We start from the raw sequence: 13,441 nt of genomic DNA on the forward strand, positions 1-13,441 counted from the left end.
GTGAGAATGGTTTTCCAAGGCGCCGCCGGAAGCACTCCCAACGTCGGAAGTTACACATCGATCGCTTTTCCAACTGGCCAAAGGGGAGTTGAACGAGAATGAGGACGAGAAACCCGGTAAGAGGAAGATAGTGAGAGTAAGATAGAAAGGAAGGTGGAAGACACATTACCTGGCTGAGGGTTCCTAGGTCGCAGAGCTATCTCCTCGATCAAGAATAGATTAAGCCCAAGTTCCGGATACAACTACGCCGGAGAGCACCTCCACTTCCGCTGGGTACGATCAGGCTGGAGTACACTCTTCAATAATTATTTCCTCGAAGTGATCGCCACCTGATTCCAAAATTTACTTTGTTACACAAATTTTTTATTTATTCTTCTTCTTCTTAAACATATGCATGCTTTAAATTAATCAATATATGGTATCCTTTGCCTGAAATTTTATAACATTATTTATTATATTGTATTTAATTGAGTATCAGAGTGAAGTTAATTAATTCGAGATGTATATCGGCCGTTATGGTAATATTTCAACCCTTAAGTAATAGGTGTATTATATCACTCAAGAATGACATTTGGTATAAATGGTCCTTTAAACTGGCGGGTGGGTCGTGAAAATGTAAACTAACAACAGTAAAGCCCTTTGCTTTGAACTATAAACCCTTTTGTATACCCGCCCACACATCGCCCTCAGATACCAAATACCAAGTTCAACACCGCTGCATTCAGTGGCTTTGTACTTTACATACCTCCTCTCTACATTCCCTATACTCCATAACTTTACTGTCAATACAAAATGTTACTTCACCACCAGACTTCTCTACCAAATAATATTTTATACAATAAACTTTTTTGATTATTGATTTTTATTTCCGTTAAATGCTAAACAGCAACACCTGTGACGAAACAGGATGCTGAAGTTAAATAAGTAAAACTATTTTTCGCTAATTATAAAGCTTGAATTGAAAACAGTCGGAGACAAAGTACTACACTATTTTAAGACAAAAATTATATTTATCCAGAGTTGTTTGATTTATTGATGAGCCTGACCGTTATTTCTATTTATACTTATAGCAGAAGTAATAGTACGAAAATTCTAATTTCAGGAAGTTAATTTTATGTAATTTAATTACGATTATAAATTTGAATCTGCACAAACATTGATTCCAAACGTTAACTTTAATTCTTTCATGGATTTTTGATTTGACTATTTCTGAATGCCGTTTGGAAAATGAATTAATATTTCAAATTCTCAAATACAATGAATAGACTTTGCAAAATTGAACTCATGTATTCCGCATTATTATATAATATTAATTCGAGTATTCATCAGATTAATCTATCTAGAATTATATGTATATATGATACATAAATTTGTAATAATCGTATTGATTACTACAATGTAAGCGGTGTAAATTTATCAAGTTCTAAATGATATAACATTTTTATAACAATAAAACTTTAAATGTATGTCAAATATTTTAAAGAGACGACTATAAATGTAACTTGTAATTTGTACCATAAGTCATGAAAGACAGATTGACTTAACATCTTGAATAATTAATGTTTGATAATGAAAATAGATATTAGTTGGAATTTCACAGTGAGAATTTGAGTCCAGAAGAAGAAATTGAATAGTTAAACGACAATAGAATGGTGTAATAATGACGTGGAACTTTTGGAAGATAGAATCATTTTGTCGGGTGCTCGTTCTTGTTGCTACACTGTCACGAGATAATTAATCGTAATTATTCGTCTAATTACTGACAAGGATCCGATAACGCGATGCAAAAAGTGTGCTAAAATTAGCTCAAAGTATGGTTTTTATAATGAGGTAACTTTATTATGTACAACGTGATCATCAATATTTTAGAAATAATTACTTGATAATACTCAAGAGATTAAATTCCTTGGAGGTTTCCGGTATAATTGAATAACTAGTTTCACTTCAAAAGTTTAATTGTCTGCATGAAGTACAACAATAAAAATTTAAACATAGTATTGAATGTAATGTACATTATTAATATATTTTAGAGAGTAAGAAAAAATTTGTCTCTGGAGTATTTTTACGATGATATAGATTTTTTAGTTAAATTTAGAATAATTGAAAAGGTCAATTTCTTTATGCTTTCAGCAATAGTTGATATGTTATAAAGTAATATTGTGCTCTAGATAAAATTTGTTTATTTATTTAGTTTGTTTTGTGCATGATAATGATGTTATACGTCAAATATTAGTCCATATAATTAAGAAAATGAGGATAATTTTTATGACGGGCATATTTTTGTTCTAAAAGGTTTCATGTATATTTTTATGATAGTAAGTTTTTGATGTTAAATTTTAAGAGGAGCTTTGAATAATTTTCTGGTTCTATAAGTTTGTTCCTTCATGTTTGTCCATTAAATTGTTGATAATAAATTCTGTCACGGCAATATTCTTTTTCAAATTAACTTTAAAAGTACCTAAACTAAATATATCGTGATTAAAAATGTTAAAAAATCTCTAATCATTAAGCCAAAGTTCGACTATCAAATAGTAACTACAGATTGCTAGTTAAAATTAACTTGCTGGCTAAAATCAATTTTTCCAAGACCAATGACCGGAACGTTAAACTTATCCGGAAAGGTATTTTCTGCATGTATTCAAGAAATGTATAAAGCTAAATCGATTTCAGGTTATACTATATAGCCGTGTGTACTATTCGTGTTTACGTCAGTGCAACTTGCACAAGTTGGTACTTTATTTTCTGATGACGAGTATGATAAAATTAATATGACAAGTAAATTTAAATATAATGACATTGTGTACAAATACTCCATTATTAAAGTATTAAATTCCTAATAAAAATTCATAATAAGTAAATAATTCTTGATGAATTTGAGTTAGCGAATAATTCGGCTAAGAATTATGATGCAAAGTAAAGAATTTTTTATTGAATTTTTTTTTTTTTTTTTTTTTTTTTAGGCGGTATAAGATCTTTTTGCACTTGAACCGTCCTGGCTAAAAGCCGTACACTATATCCTTTTATAAACAGATATATATGTGTGCATGTATGTGAAGATATACAGTTATGTACTGTACAAATTGCACGAAGACAGTTCGGACATTTCCAGAAGAGTATACAATGCACAGAGAAATACAGAGAAAGCGAAAGAGTGAACACTAAAGACAGAGAGGAATATAAAATGAAGAGAGACTCACGAGCATAGTTACCAGTGGTAGTAGTAATACTTGGAGCCTTCGCGGGAAATCGACGAAACTTTTGCGAAGGGGTAAATTAACGAGGCTAATAAAACTCGGATCGCCTCTGACGCTTTATCGTGAGAATTTTTTTTTTCCACCCTTCTTTATTAGCTCAACTGTTCATGACTATCCTTTTTGCCCTGAATTCGACCGTTTCAACAGAATTAAACTAAGAAAAAATAAAACTAAATAAAAATAGACAAGGAAGGAAAAGAATTATAATAATAATAAAAAATAAAAGTAAATCGGCGCTTTTTAAAAAGCTTGGTAAAACAAACTCTTTAGTTTTTTCATTCTTATTTCATTTAAGAAAGCTTTTTTGCTATTCGTATTTTCTGAAGTTGATGGAACGTGGAGAAAAGCTATGCGATTATATTGACGAGAAGTAATCACGAAAGCTAAGAATTGTTTTAATAAGAATTTCTTACAATTCTTTTACTTTTCAGTGTTCTATAAAAATTTATATTGTACTTTGAGTTTACATACAAAAAGATGAGCCTATCATTTTATTATTTTTATTTCTGTTAATTCAACGTTTATTGAAGCTTTAAAATTTGTTTTTAAAAATGAATATCCCGTCGTACTTTAATTTACTTTTTTTATATAACTCCCGAGCAGTTTCATCAGTCGCGGCGATAACCGCGATACCGTCATATCAGAAAATCCAATTTCCAAACCCTACACATAGATGTGCTATACTATAGACACTTATTCTAAATACACATTACTATTTTTTGCTGACATAACCAATTTTATTTAAATCGTATTAGCTTGTAATAATAAAAGAGACTATTTTCCGTCATTTTTTTTCTTTTAATCTTATTTTCGACTCGTATCAACTATAATTTGAAGTAATAAGTACCATCGAGATTATTCGGTTCCTTTGATATTGAAAATTCAACGAGCATGAATTTTTTATTTCCATTATATACACTAGTCACAAAAATTAAGGGATATAAAAAAAATTCCAAATTTTTTGGTGATTTTCAGCGAGCTGTAACTCCGAGGAAAATGATCGCACAGAAAAAAAAAAAAAGCAAATTGTAGCTCCAAGTGTCTAGTTTTTAGATATGATCATGAAAATTTTTTGTCATCGTCAGGTCTGGAGAAATCCTAAGAAAACTACTGAAAAAAATTTTTCGAAATTTTTTTCGTCTTAAAAAAGGTCTACGGGCTTCAAAAAATTTTTTCGATTGTTTCGTTTAAAAGCTCTTTTAGTAAATTTAATACCCTTTAATTTGACGTAATCAAAAAGCCTGTACGATAATTTGCCGCGGAGTTATCGTCAATCAAAGCAAAAAGTTTTTTTCGACTTTGGAAATCAATAACTCTGGAAATAATGACCGTATAGGAAATCGAAGCAGGGTTTTGAAAACTACACAATATTCTCTATAAGAAAACGTAAACCGCTTTTGAAGAAAAAATTTTTTTGAATTGAAAACTCGGACTGAAAAAAGACAAAAATTCGCATAATTAAGGATATTTGGATAACTTGGTATAACTTTGGATAAAATGGATGAACGAAGGATATCGTTGGTAATTTTTAACTTCAAAGTGTCCCCTAAAATCCCTAAGAAATTCAAAGCGCTGCGATTTTTTGTTCATAGTGCCCAGAAGCTTCAAATTCTGTGTTTTCGCAAAAATCACCATTATGAGCAATTTTGTGATTTTTATTCATTTTTCCATTGAAAAAAATTTTTTTCAAAATTCTTTATTTTTCGATCAAAAAGATTGATTTTTCAAGAAATTTGAAAAAAAAAAAAAAAAAAATTTTCAATTTTTTCGAAAATTTTTTCGAAATTTTTTTATCAAAAATTTTTTTTTAATTTTTTTTTTTATCGTCTTCAGAATGCTTCACTATTGTCAAAAAAATTAACTCAATTTTTTCTGTCCGCTACAACTGCCTTAGTTTTAAATCTCATTTTAAAAATTCAATAAAAACAAATTGATATACCCCCGCGGAGTTCGGCTTTTCCTCACACAAAACTTGAATTTTACGTTTTCTTTTTAGCCTAAATTCCTTACGTGAATTTTATGTAAGCTTTTCTTTGATAAGCACCTTTTGATATGCCTCGTCGACATTTAGCTGCCACAGATGTGGCTCGCATTGTTACCCTCCTTCAAGAGGGCTACAGTCAGGTGGAAGTAGCAGCTTCTATGGGAGTGAGCCAGTCCGTTATCAGTCGGGCCTATGCCCGATTTAACGCGACTCAAAGTTACGATCGTCGTCCGGGTCAAGGTAGACTACGAATCACTACCGAGCGTGATGATCGAGCTATCATTCGAGAAGCTCGTCGAAACCCTACTGCGCATGCCCACACGATCGCTCATCAATTTCGCAATCGTCGACAACGTCCTCCCCAACAACACATATCGGCATCGACGGTTCGAAATCGCTTTCGAGAGCAAGGACTACGCGCTAGACGCGCAAATCGCGTGCCTATGCTCACTCCACGACATCGCCGAGCCCGATTGGCCTATGCTCATGATCATCACCATTGGGGTCGTAGACAGTGGACCAGTGTATTATGGACTGACGAATCTCGATTTTGTCTTCATGGCAGCGATAGACGATCTCTCGTTTGGCGCCGTCGTGGAGAACGAGATCGGGATGGTTTTACGAGACCAGTTACAGCTTTCAATGGTGGATCAGTCATGGTGTGAGCAGGCGTGTCCTTCAATACCAGAACCCCGTTGGTCATCGTTCGTGGGACGTTGACTGCCGATAGGTACGTCGACGAAATTCTGGAGCCACACGTCCTGCCTATGCGCACACGCATGGGGGCAAGACGGTTCATTTTGATGCAGGATAATGCTCGTCCTCACACTGCAGTTCGTACGCGAACTTTTCTCGCGCCAACATCGTAACAACGCTTAATCATCCAGCGATGAGTCCTGATTTGAACCCAATTGAGCATGTTTGGGACATGCTTGGGCGTCGATTGCGGCGAGACTATCCGCAACTGCACAATCTTCATCAGTTGACTCAAGCGTTGTTACGTTGTTGGCAAGGAATTTCGCAACGTGATATTCGACGAGGCATCAACATGCAAGAGCGTTTACGAGCTGTGATTCGGAACAGAGGTGGCAATACACGGTACTGAGCAGTTACTGCCGTGCGTACAGAGGTCATTTGGCAGCTGCAAACAGACAAACACGCAGGCAAAGACACACACACACACACACACACACACACACACACACACACACACACACACACACACACACACACACACACACACACACACACACACACACACACACACACACACACACACACACACACACACACACACACACACACACACACACACACACACACACACACACACACACACACACACACACACACACAACACACACGTGTGTGTGAGAAGCGTAAATCCGACCGAGCAACCTCCACGTGGTACGCTTTGGGTAACGCTAATGCCGGCGGTAAAACAACAGTCGAAAAAATTGAGAAAATTTCGAAAAAATTGAAATTTTTTTTTTTCAAATTTCTTGAAAAATCAATCTTTTTGATCGAAAAATAAAGAATTTTGAAAAAAATTTTTTTCAATGGAAAAATGAATAAAAATCACAAAATTGCTCATAATGGTGATTTTTGCGAAAACACAGAATTTGAAGCTTCTGGGCACTATGAACAAAAAATCGCAGCGCTTTGAATTTCTTAGGGATTTTAGGGGACACTTTGAAGTTAAAAATTACCAACGATATCCTTCGTTCATCCATTTTATCCAAAGTTATACCAAGTTATCCAAATATCCTTAATTATGCGAATTTTTGTCTTTTTTCAGTCCGAGTTTTCAATTCAAAAAAATTTTTTCTTCAAAAGCGGTTTACGTTTTCTTATAGAGAATATTGTGTAGTTTTCAAAACCCTCCTTCGATTTCCTATACGGTCATTATTTCCAGAGTTATTGATTTCCAAAGTCAAAAAAACTTTTTTGCTTTGATTGACGATAACTCCGCGGCAAATTATCGTACAGGCTTTTGATTACGTCAAATTAAAGGGTATTAAATTTACTAAAAGAGCTTTTAAACGAAACAATCGAAAAATTTTTTTGAAGCCCGTAGACCTTTTTTAAGACGAAAAAAATTTCGAAAAATTTTTTTTCAGTAGTTTTCTTAGGATTTCTCCAGACCTGACGATGACAAAAAATGTTCATGATCATATCTAAAAACTAGACACTTGGAGCTACAATTTGCTTTTTTTTTTTTTTCTGTGCGATCATTTTCCTCGGAGTTACAGCTCGCTGAAAATCACCAAAAAATTTGGAATTTTTTTTATATCCCTTAATTTTTGTGACTAGTGTATAAATAGCAAAGGTATTAAAACACAAGCATACTTGAACGGCGCTGGATATTGGCTGTTATCGAAACGTATATTGCGTGTAATACGAGATAAAAAAAAAAATATATATATTAAACCGGAAACAATATTATAAAAAATATACGGTTTATTTTTCATTTTATCTACTGAAAGATAAAAAATTTTTCCGTTTAATATTTTATTCGAAATATCTTTAAATGTGATAAAAGCTTATACTTTTAACGTAAAAATAAAAAATAATAAACAAAAAATTTGTTTATCTACAGAAAAATATTGGCATTATCAAAATGAACAAAAAAAACAGCAAAGCTGAATAGTAAATATAAATATTGCATTATGTATAAAAAAATTTTCATTTTCCTATCATTACAATGGAAAGCAAAAACTGAAGGTATGTTTGTTAATATTAAAGTGTGTTCATTTTTGAGTACATGTAAATTTTGAAACAAAAAAAGATAATTAATTTGTTGAAATAACGGATTTTCGCATCGTTGAGATTTAAACACCGGATGACCTGGATATGCAAATATTATCTATTTTCTTTATTTTTTTTTTTTCATCAAATAGAAGTTGAAACAAATAAAAAGGTAAAGAAAAACTCGGACAATACCATTTTCACCGCACGTTCACAGAGACGAGACGTTAATTCGCTTGGAAGTCCACACTTGTTATCGAGAGAGAGAGAGAAAGAGAGAAAATAAATTATCTCATTTCTGTTTTTTTTTTTTTTTTTCATGTTAACTTCACCGTAACTACTGAACTATATTCATGCTGACCATTCAGAAAATTAAAAAAAAAAAAATAACATTCTGTTAATATTAGATTATTATATAATTTCATCCACTGTTGGACGATCTACGCTGTTAGGTTAATTAAACAAATTACTGTATAAAACACAAAAAGTAAATCCATCAAATATATTAAAAAAAATTATGGATGAATTTTTCCATTAGCGTAGAGCGTATAATTAAATAATTTCTCCTAATTAAAAGTTGTGCTACCGTGTGACATTGTGTTCAATGGGGTATAAACTTGTACACCCATGTGTGCAAATGTGCAACGTTTGTGTTCATAATACAATGCATCGTGTAGTATGGTGCGGAGAGCGTAAAACCTAAACATATATATTTATACAAATAGAGTTAAAGTCTCGTCATACACCACATTGTCGTTTCTTTTGTATTATATATTTTATAAAGCTTCAAACATATTGTATTACCTATGTCGCAAGCTGTAGCAGCACCAGAGCAGGGAAATTTGAGAAATACATGCAACTTTCAATAAAAAAAATCATTTTTTATTTTGTCACTCAAGAATAAAATATCAAATTTTTTTTATTAAAATCCTTTAAGCTACAATACTTTTGATGAAACAAATTTATGCATTGTGTATAAATCAAACGGTGTCTAGTATCAATTTTAATACATAATAAATATTCTTCAACTGTAATAAAATCATTAGTTATTTTTATTTTATTTCATTTCTGTATTGTGAAGACGAAATCCTTCATATGATTTACATTCCAAATGATTACCCGCATTGACAATTGAAATAAAAAAGAAAAAATTAATAAATATGCAAGGATGTTTTTATTTTTTATTGCATGCATTTCCTCAGGTAATTTGACTTTTAAATTTTTCTCCGAGACTTGTGTGTAAAGGATGGTGGTTTTTCATCGACATTCGAGCGCACGTCGTATCCGCCGTCGGTTATTGAGAAATTTCTCTAGCGGATTTTTCGTGCTCTCGAGAAATGGGAACGTAACCAACGTGCGGTTGCTCTGTACGGATACCAAGAAATTCCGAATACGAATGTCACGAGAGAATTTGTACTTTGGTGCCGAGTTGCATACTAGAATTTTATAGACTTTACTGCAAGTCTAGTTCTAGTACTCCACCTTAATCATACTTTATATTTCTTTATAATAAAACATTTTTTATTAGTTATTAATGCAAGTTTTTCCTGGCGAAATTGATACTACAAATTTTATCGGGCGAGAAGAGCCATAAAATATAGTGAATGAAGAATTTCTTATTAATTTTTTTCAGCATTGCTTAATTTTTAGAATTTATCTATAAAATACCGACTTTTATCCACGCAAATTCAGTCTTTTTCTTCGACATAAAATTCTTCTTTCCCTGACAAGTATCATCATCATATATTTTATTTCGCAAAAGTATTTTTTGAGAAAAAAAAAAAACCTAAAATTTACAGAAAATAAAAAACAATTGTTTTTTTTTTTAATTAATAAAAATAAATTATTATTAACAAAATGCAGCGCCACCTATTGTCAGATTATATAACTAGCATGGCAGATTTTCGATTGTTTAAAAAATCGCAAACACAATCTATTGGTTTTTGGCTCCTAGAAAGTTGTAACTCCGAGCGGAGTGTGTATTTTCATACACGAGCGTCTAAAGCCTTGCCTAACGTAATTAATAAAATATTTTGCACAATGTCTTCATCATAAAACAAAAGGTTTTATTATGATATGGAAATAAGTAATTGCCAATATTTATTAATAAAAGATACTTTATTTTTAGTATTGGTACTAATAAATATCAGTTTTAATTTTCATACTATTATTTAACCATTCGTTATTCGATTTCGATGTTGTGTAAAATATTCGCTCGGTCAGCTAGTACAACTATATTTTTTTAACAACTAGACAAAAGTTATTTTGTTTAAAAATATATGATCTGAGAAATTTAAAAGTTGTCGAAAAAAATTTGACTGTAAAACTTAAGTATAAGTACATATTTAAAGCAAATACAAAAAATAAATATAACTTTAAACTCCTTTTAAAGGTTTCAGAAGCGCCATTTCTTTAATAAGCATTTCTAAACTTATTAATACATTTTTAATATCGTCAAAGAGTTCGAAAAGCTCTCAGCTTAATACGATAACTTTTCAGGGCAACTCATCATGTTAGTCGTGAGTGTTTTTTTAACAAAAAATATCTAGGTTATCTTTTTTAAAGATTTGCAGCTAAAGATAAACTTTATAATGACACGCGATGTAAATTTAAAAAAGTCCGGACAAGTAATTTGACTCAGTAATTTAAAATCGACTTTCTTCAGAATACATTTACAGCTCTGGCTTTAGCTTCGTACACATGTATATGTGTAACTCAATTTCTGTCTATCAATAAATAAATGTACTTGTCATCTTCAATATTTCTTTCAATTTTTTTTTCATTTTTCTTCTTTTTATCTTTTTTATTTTTATGTATTCTTAAACATTTTGCCGGAGACATTTCGATCAGTAGCTCGTGACTAGTCAATTTTAAATTCAAAGGCGCAACTAGCACTTATCTATCCTCGATGCATGACTATTGCCTGATAAGTCTCATCTTTATACACTATTATTCGTAATTGAGTTAAATATACAAGTAATAATCGATAAAAAGTGAATATTGTTTAAATTTACATAAATAAAATGGATATAATATTATTATAATAAAAATAAAAAAAAACGTGTTGCTGTATTATTGCAAGTTAAGTGAGTAAAAATAAATGATAATGGAAATTTCATAACAACCCGAGTGTAAGCACAGGCAGTGAATCTGAATTTGTCGCGAAAATTCTTTTCCTCTTTCTTCTTATCCCACGTAACAGAGAGTGTTGGATCGTCTCTTGGATTGGTTGTTGGCGTTCCATGTTTTTCACTCGCGTGTGTGTTGCATTTTTAAAAGTTACCCGAGCAGGACTCGTATCGTCGACGACGACCGTATAGCCCAGCTATTTCCACCAAGTGGTACGTGCTCGTCTCGCCTCATGGTGAATATATAAAGAATGCAAGAACCAAGCTGGACACAGTCGGTACTACGGAGAGTTGGATAAAAGTAAAAGAGTATCGCTGTGTACTCTCTACCATCCAAAGCATTCTTCTATGCACTTACGAATGAAATTCTTTGACAATAATATCAACTCATGGATAAAGTAATTTTTCCTCAAACAAAAAATTTTTATCTTTGTTCTATTTAGATTTCTTTTTAATAAGAAAATTTTTAGATGTACAATTTTTTGTTCCCTTTATGAGCTATACGTTAATAAAATATTCACACAAGTCTTTTAATCAGGACTGGTATTTGAAAGATTTTTTTCAATTTAGTTGAAATGATTTAAGAAAATATGAATTCTATGATAAATATAAATTTAAACACACTCGCTTCAAAACATAAATATACGTTTTATAATTTTTTCCTTTTAATTGAATTTATTGAAGCGTAGCTTCATTATTAGTATCAAGAAAATAGACTCGCAGTTGTCGTTTTTCTGAAAAATAATTTAAATTATTTCATCAATATTCAATATTTCTTTTTGGGTTTATTTCTCAAGCGATTTCAATTGAATTCTATGATAATATTATCGAAATAGTGAAGACTGTCAATAAAACCGACTACTCAATTTATACTTTAATAATTAAAAATAAATAAATAAATAAAAAAAGACAATAAATATATAAATATGTAAACTGATAAAAATGCAGAAAAGTCTACTTCGTTAAGTTACAAATATTTTATTCTACTTACACAAAACGAGAGTCTTTTTTTAGTGACATCTCAAGTGAGGAGAAAAGAATGATGTTTTATTGAAGAATAAGATTTTCAATTTATTTCCTGTTACTGAAGCCCATGCAGTTCAAAAGAATTCAAAAGTAAACTTTTATCTTCATTGTATGTAAAGTGCTGCGGTTGAAGTAAAAAATTAATTTAGAGTTGATTGATTTTTTCAGTGTAAATAAAATGTCTGCACGTAATTCTTAATTTAAATTCAAACTTATGAAAAATAATTTTTTTTTTTTTTTTTAATTTCGAAATTGGAGTAGACAAGCCATTTTGAAGAAACAAATGAATTTAATTGTTATGGGTGGAGAGAATTGAATTCAATTATGAAATTACTAGAAATGTTTTCTTGCATCTGACGCTTTGTAGTATATAGGAACGCGTGATTGTCTAATTCGCGGTACGCTTCTCGGAGCTTTAGTACACCGTTTGAATTTAATTGAAGGCGGAATTCGAGTTGTGAGATTATGTATACTATACTAAGATACGCGGAATATGAATGAGAGAAATTTATTTGCAGATAATCAAGCATGAAGAAGAGAAATTTAATAACCGTGAGTCAACTTCGCTGTTCTTAGAACGACAAAATTTCTTAGAAAATCACAATCCTGTGATATACAAGAATCGTGATTTAATAAAAAGTACTTCATATATTTAATAATATATTTAAAAAATAGAACTTAATAATACCTATTGAAAGGATTGAATTTCTGCAGCTCTGAAAATTCCCTCAAAAACTTTGTTATATTTTGCAACTTTGATACCTTTGAAAGCTTACGGCTGCACCACAAACTCATTTTATAAAAACAGTATTTATTTTATCTTTTTGAGAATAATTAAAGGTAAAAAATATCATTATCCTCTCTTAATATAAATATTTTTAATCAAAAATATATAGAGAGTAAATGAATGATTTATAAAATCATAAAAAATTTATTTTCAATATCTAATTTTATATAACATTTTATGTATATTTTATCTATGATTGAAATATACACAGAAAAAAAAATTAACTTAAATCAAGAGAAAAATTCATGATACAAGAAAATAATTTTGAAGAAATTAATTGTCTTGAATCAAGACAAAAAATTCTTGAATCAAGTAAAATTTACTTAAACCAAGAAAAATTTCTTAGTTTAAGAATTTTTCAACTCAAACCAAGACGATGAAATTCTTCAAAATTATTTACTTGATTCAAGTAAATTTTTTTTTCTGTGTATTAAAAATGCATAAAAGGAATGAGTTTGAAAATATGTTTCAAACTAAATAAAATATATAATCATTGAAAATATTATACAATTAA

General features: G+C 30.9%; 1 protein-coding gene across 1 annotated transcript in view; it reads right to left on the bottom strand.

Moving 5' to 3' along the window:
* Nucleotides 1-13,441, bottom strand: part of Rpiiic53 (RNA polymerase III subunit C53) — a 160,432-nt gene that overhangs the window by 124,288 nt on the left and 22,703 nt on the right. The window contains exon 2 of the mRNA XM_074247849.1: nucleotides 170-329. The gene's annotated coding sequence lies outside the window, so the exon portion shown is untranslated. The remainder of the gene's footprint in view (nucleotides 1-169; nucleotides 330-13,441) is intronic.

Source organism: Cotesia typhae, unplaced genomic scaffold (genome assembly GCF_013202065.1).
Source record: "Cotesia typhae breed Kobodo isofemale line unplaced genomic scaffold, CoteBio_Ctyphae contig_5, whole genome shotgun sequence".
Taxonomy (NCBI): Eukaryota; Metazoa; Arthropoda; class Insecta; order Hymenoptera; family Braconidae; genus Cotesia; species Cotesia typhae.